Below are 6,778 nucleotides of genomic sequence, written 5' to 3'. Positions count from 1 at the left end.
CCCCCTCTTGCTGGCTATCTTCTTCGCCTTTCTAGGAAGAGCAACCCGCTCCGGCTCCGGCTCCGGTTCCTCCACGTCATCCACATCGTCATCCAAATAGTCATCCAAAGCCGCCATCCGCGAGGTGCCGACCATCCTTTTGCCTCTTTGGGTGAAGTCTTCAGGTGTGTATTTGTTGATTCCCTTTCTAGGCTTTAACTCGTATGCAGACCGAACCTGGTACGTCCCCAAGGTCATATCATCAGCAACCTATGCATCAACAAAAGATATGGAAAGACCGTGTGTGAGGATATAGTTAGCAATGCATCAACAATTGGATATATGCTCATGCCATACCTCTTGGGTGACCACACCCACATCCTCATCCTCCAAAGGATCACCATGGCCCTGGCCCGAAGTGGGATCTGATGGTGTCGCCGACCTAGACCGTTCTGGTGATACATACTCGGGGTCACGACAACCGAAAAGGTTTGATAGCCGCCTTAACTTTTGGCCCTGGCGCTGCAACATGTACAAGTGAATGAGACATCGAACGTAGCAACACATGTTAAGTGCTAGTTTGAAGGAGATGTGAACCTTAATGAATGCTCGAAGTGCACCTTCCCCATCGTTTTTGCCAGCCGGGGTTGTTTCCAGAATAGTCTCGGTCTCATCAGCTGCTTTCTTGATCTGGGCACGCTATGAACAGAAACGGTATTAACGTGTTAAGTAAGCGAAGATGTGAATAGTGCGAATGGAAAAGCAAAAAGGGCAAATACCACAAAGTTCATCATTGGAGCTGAAGGGATCACTGAGTTGCCTTTCCTGACTAATGCGTTGTACTGGTGCTGGGCTACCTCATAAAAAACGGTGGGATCTTCCAAAATCTCCTCAGCATACGCCAGCTTGCATACCTCCACACGGGTACTTGCAAGAAACCATGTGAGATAGTTGTTGAACGCGACCGGGCAGTGCTCACGAAGCTGGGCTCGTTTTCCAGCCCTAGCTTGCTCCACCCTAAGCGCGAACTAGACGACATACTTCCTGTGATGCTTGGCCCAATCCTTGATCTTCCGCTGCTTTTTCCTATCCAACCTGCAAGTTAGAAACAAAATATTAGCACCATCGAAACCGCCGAGAAGCTGCTAAGTGCTCAAGGTTAATTATATCTTACGCGTGTAGCAACTTGTCTGTGTCCTCCCACTCCGGCGGGTGTGGCTGGAACAAACCAAACTGGCGGAACACCCGATGTGGCAGGTGAAGCTCAACCGCCCACTTGCATATCAGTGGGCACCGCATATGCCAGAGATCCCTATCCCTAGTGCACATCAGATTCAGCCTGAACTCTATAGGGTTACCAGAACTCTCTCCTTTTCCATACGGCTCCCATTCCACCTACAAAATGGGATAGAATGCAAAATTGATATCGAGTTACGATAGAAGCATGATAATCACTTATGCAATGTCGATTCACCTGCTCAGGCGTGATCGCGTCCAGCTCGCTCTTGTGCAACTTGTACATGACCGAGGGATCATCCGTCGTCTCATTTAACACATCCCACTTGTGAGCCCAAGTGGGGAGCCATAGTGGGTTGTCTTTGTCGTCCCAATCCTCGTACTTCACGGTCTTCGGTCGTCCAACCGGCAAACGCTCCCAGCTCCATATGGAAAGTGCAAGCAGACAACCACCAATACCTCCAGATTGCCTACAACAGGCTTCGTCCAACTGCACATAAAAGAGAACATGGTTGAATTAACAGCAAGATCGCATTGATAATGTATCAATGAAGTGAAAAGGAAACAACTTCATACATGTCGATACAAGTAAGCCAGTGTCACCGAACCCCAACTCCATTTGATATCGAAGACGGTCAACGCCTTCAGCCACATCCATGGAGCATTCTTGCCTGTGCCATCAGCAAACATAGTCCTGGATATCAGGTACCACATGTACACACGATCATATGTCTTGACCGTGTCCTCATTAGCTTCCTCAGGGCAAGTACCAAAGTGCAATGTAATCCACGTGAAAGGAGCACCGGCTGCGACTCTTTCCTTCTTCTTGTCTTCTGCTTCTGGTTCCCGAGACTCCGGAGGAACCATACCGATAAGGGCATGCATCTGCGCGCGCCACCCATCAGAATCGGTGTTCATACATAGAGGATTCCCATCGATAGGAAGACCGGTGATCATAGCAATATCCTGGAGCGTCACGGTCATCTCCCCGGTCCGAAGATGGAAACCGTGTGTCTCCGGCCTCCAATGATCAATAAGCGCGGTGAGTGCTGCAGCATGTTGGGTGGCGTCGACCGGCTGACCAACTGAATGAAAGGGAGAAGTCCTGTCTCCCTTACATACGGTGTGTACCGCTCATCATAGCGCATCCACCCAAGGGTGACCCCGTGAGACCGAAGCTTTAGAGGTGCAAGCTCCTACAAACAAACAAATCATAAAATTACATATGGGGCATTTTTGTTTGAAATAAACACGAAATTCATAACACCGACAACTTTCATTATTACCCGCTGCTCCACCGACATAGCATACGACCGGTGTTGTTTGTCCCAGTGATCATCGAGAAGCCAAACCATCCTAACAATTAAAAAAAGCTTTCTTGTCAACACAATTATCTTTTGAATACAAATAAACTAAAGTACGCCTACTAGATGCAAAATTCAAAGCATATGTATCCAAAGCATTCTTGTCAATACAAATATAATTTCAACACAAATAAACTAAACTAGGCCTACTTCATGCAAGATTAAATACAAATCTCTTTTCCATATAAAATAACATGTCAACCTATGTATCCAAACCATATCTTTTCAATAAAATATACTAAACTAGGGTTGCCAAATTAGGTACATGCAAGATTATAATACATGCAACATTCAAATATAATCAAATCAAACAAGGGTTCCTCAAAATCTTCAAAATAGCATACATTATATGGATAGAAAGAAGGGGATCGAAGGAGGGTACCTTCTAGGATGGACTGGTGAAGGAATCCACGGACAAAATCGTCAGATCTGATGGATTTGGAAGAGGGGATTGAGAGGGGGAGAGGAGAGGGCCGTCGCCGCGGCTTCTTCTGGTTCTGTAACTGGTGGCGATGGGGTGGGTGGGGGAGGAGAGGGCCGCCGCGGCTGGATGTAACTCAGAGTGCAGCGCCCGAGGGCTAGGCACTGCACATTACATGTGTGGCGCCTAGCTCGGAGGCGCTGCACTGCTAGGTGCGGGGCCCAGGCCTGCCACGGTGGACAGATGTGCAACGCCCCCGGGCTAGGCGCTGCACCGTAGAGTGTGGCGCCGGCGTGCGGGCGCCACACAAAAAGGTCAGGGGCGTGAAATAGTTTCACGGGCAGTTCATTCTGTGAATTGATTTCGTCCCGAGGTCAAAATTGTCAAATTTGCCTGTCAAGGACGCTAAACGGCCTGCCGTACATGTTAAAGACCATAGATGAGGCTAATGAAATCTACTCTGAGGTCACATTCATAGTAGCTAGGTTCATATGTAATAATCCTGGCCATTATTATTTATCAGATTGCACTTAGCGGTGGAGATTAAAAAGGTTGTGATAAATCAAGCATAGACCTGAATAATTATCCAAACTATGAGTGTCAGCAAAATACCAGGATTGGGCTTCATTCCTTTCCTTTTTTATTTGACAATATCATTTTTTAAATGGTGACATGATCATTTTGTGTGGAGGAAAGTCTACAATAAAATCAGGAGAGCAAAAACTGGCTAGATGATGCAATTTTGCAGAGCATGTGAAGCCAAATCCCCCTGACGATAGACATGGGGAACCCACTCGAGCATGTAGCAATTTATATCCAAGCCATAACAGATTGGATTTGGGGAAATGGGCAAAAACTGTGTGTAGTTAAAATTATATTTCAAGCTTAGGGGTTTTAAACTTTTAATGTAGTGATTTATGGAGGTGACACTGAACAAATACCTTTATTAGCTTCAACACCCCTTACGCATAAACTAAATTAGCTCAATGCACAATTTTTACAATTATGATAGTATGCAATGTTTATCTAATCTAAAATATATTTAAAATGACAAAATATAGCTTCTAATATATGAAATTATGAATAAAAAAATCAAGGGCACAAGTGCATACACACAAGTACATATATTATTGGACCATATTTGTGAATTGATTTTTTTCAAAGATACATATTTAAATTTAATGGTTCTATATTATTCATTATCAGCCAGAAAAAATTATGAGTTTTAACACACCTTAAGAATGACAAATGGGCTCAATATAATCATAATTGTAAAAATTTATGACAGTACACTGTTTATTTTAAAATGCAAAAATATTTAACAGGACAAAACATAGCTTTAGCATGTGAAATTGTAAATTGGAAAAATCTAGCAGCGCAAATGCGCGGGTGACCCCGCTAGTTAATGAGAAAAGAGAGGCATGTGGTCAGTGGCGGATCCAAGAAATGAACATTGGGTGTTCAATTTTTTTTCCCACCCTAGCAGTGAAGCCAATGGTTCATGGCAATATAAAGTTTTCAAGTCAATGGCCTTCCCCTTGTTTTCCGATGCTATATTGCCTACAATTCAAAGATAGTGGCCTCATTCCTCATTCAGGTCGAAGGTCAACTAATGAAATCAATCAGATCAGCACAATGACATGTACAGAGCTATCTTTCTCTAAATCCAAACAAAAGCTACAGAACACATGTACAGGTTAACGAATGCAATTTCAGAATGAAACTTTGGAGGGGCTTCACCTAATCACCTTAGGATTGGAGATTGAGTTTGTTGGCAGCTGGAACAAGACCGAGAAGTGCCCCATGATCCCCTGCCCGGCGTCAACGACCTCGGTGGCGGCCGCCGCGCCGCTCATCGATCTCCACCGTGCGAACAGTCTGTCCTGCAGCATCCCCATCTGCGGCGGCGGGCATGGCACTGCACGGATCCATCCCGTCCGGTGCCGGTGGCTTTGTTGAGCTCTCCCTCGCCTGGCTCACCATCGGCACAGAGCACCGCGCAGCCGTGCTCCGTGTTCGCCCGACTGTGGTGGATTTGGACCGGGCACAACAGTTTTCTTTAGGCAAAAACCGAGCGAAGTAGTTTGTGGGCTGAAGGGGCTGGTTTCTGCTCGTGGACTGCTGCCGATGGGCTATTTGCTTGTCGGCCACAACTGGACTACTGCATATCGTATCTCTAGCACGTACGCTACGATTTTTGTCATACACCTATACATACGATTTTTTTGGCAGATAATTTTGGGTGTACATCTGTACACCCATGGCCAATACTGGATCTGCCCCTGCATCTGGTAACATAGCTAGTTACAATAACATCACACATACTAAAACAAAATGAGTCTACAACCTAATAAATGTAGTGTTGCATGACACCACACATATGTTAATCCCCACTATAAAGGTAGTAACATAGACTATATATGTTACTAGTCTAAGTTACTACCTATTATGAGCTTGTGACTAGTCTAAAGAGGTGAGAGAGTGACAAGGATGACCAATGGTGAGAGAAGTAAGAGGGAGAAGAAGAGGGCCTTGTTAGGGCATTCCCTAAACGGCGCCCGTTGCGCCCGCTACAGGCAACCGCGCAAACGGGTGCACACCTCTCCCTCCTTCACGCGTCTTCTTGGGCCGGCCCATCGTTCCTTTTCTTCTGTTGTAAAGCACAAAAATGCAAATGCAAATGCGTCTCGTGGAAATCGAACCGGCGACCTCATCTTCGTTCGCACCATACGCTAACCACCGCACCACTCTTACCTCATGTGTTCAAAAATATCTTCTTCACTGTTTTCTTCTCATGTCTATTGTTTCGTTTTTCGTGTTTATTCGAAAGGGTTTTGTTTGGTGTTCTTTTTTCTTTTGTTCATTTCAATAAACTATTTTCAAATTAATGAACTTTTCCAAAATCGATGAACGTTTTTCGAAATCGAAGAACTTTGTTCCAAATTCGATGAACTTTTTTTTGAATTGGATGAACTTTTTTCCAAACATGATGAACTTTTTTCAAATTCGATGAACTTTTTTTGAATTCGATGAACTTTTTTCCAAAATCGATGAACTCTTTTCCAAAATCAATGAACTTTTTTCAAATTCGATGAACTCTTTTCCAAAATTGATGAACGTTTTTCCAAAATTGATGAACTTTTTTCAAATTTGTGAACTAATTTTCAAAATTAATTTTTGTAAACTTTTTTAAAATCGATGAACTTTTCTGAAATAGATAAACTCTTTTTGAGAATTGATGAACTTTTTTTGAAAATTGATAAGCTCTTTTTCAGAATAGATGAAGTTTTTGTTCAAAATCAATGAACTTTTTTCAGATTTTCTGGAAGTTTTTACAAATTGATGAACCTTTTCCGATTTTTGTGAACTTTTTGGAAAATTGATGAAATTTTTTCTAAATCGTTATTTTTTCTAAAATCTGTGGATTTCCGAGAAAAAAACACATTTTTGTCAAAAGAAATCACACTTTCCTAAAATGTTTCCATATAATTTAAATATCTACGCGGCTACTGTTCTTATGTAACGTCGCGCTGCAATGTTTCATATATTCGTAGTAGCTCGAGTGGTCAGCCAACCACTTACTGGAGGTATTGATCGCGATTTCGATTCCACGTGCAGCGCCATATATGTCTGAGTTTTCTTTTTTCGCGCTACTACCTGTGTGTTCGTGGGCCTGGCCCATACCAGCAGGCGCGTGGGCGCCAGAAACTCCAACCGGCGCTGAAGGCACCGGTTAGGAGCTCCCCCTTGTTAGGCCTCTTCCAATGCATGGGTGCTT

At 43.8% G+C, this 6,778-nt stretch overlaps 1 long non-coding RNA gene across 1 annotated transcript; it reads right to left on the bottom strand.

Moving 5' to 3' along the window:
* Nucleotides 1-582: 582 nt before the first annotated feature.
* Nucleotides 583-1,368, bottom strand: LOC120964954 (uncharacterized). Its single transcript, XR_006663316.2, has 3 exons — nt 1,154-1,368; nt 759-1,074; nt 583-678 (listed from the first exon to the last, which is right to left on the bottom strand). It is a non-coding gene; the product is annotated as an uncharacterized lncRNA (long non-coding RNA).
* Between the last annotated feature and the right edge of the window lie 5,410 nt (nt 1,369-6,778).

The sequence above is a fragment of the Aegilops tauschii genome, chromosome 5, assembly GCF_002575655.3.
Source record: "Aegilops tauschii subsp. strangulata cultivar AL8/78 chromosome 5, Aet v6.0, whole genome shotgun sequence".
NCBI classification, from domain to species: domain Eukaryota; kingdom Viridiplantae; phylum Streptophyta; class Magnoliopsida; order Poales; family Poaceae; genus Aegilops; species Aegilops tauschii.
This window is presented reverse-complemented; position numbering and strand designations above follow the sequence as displayed.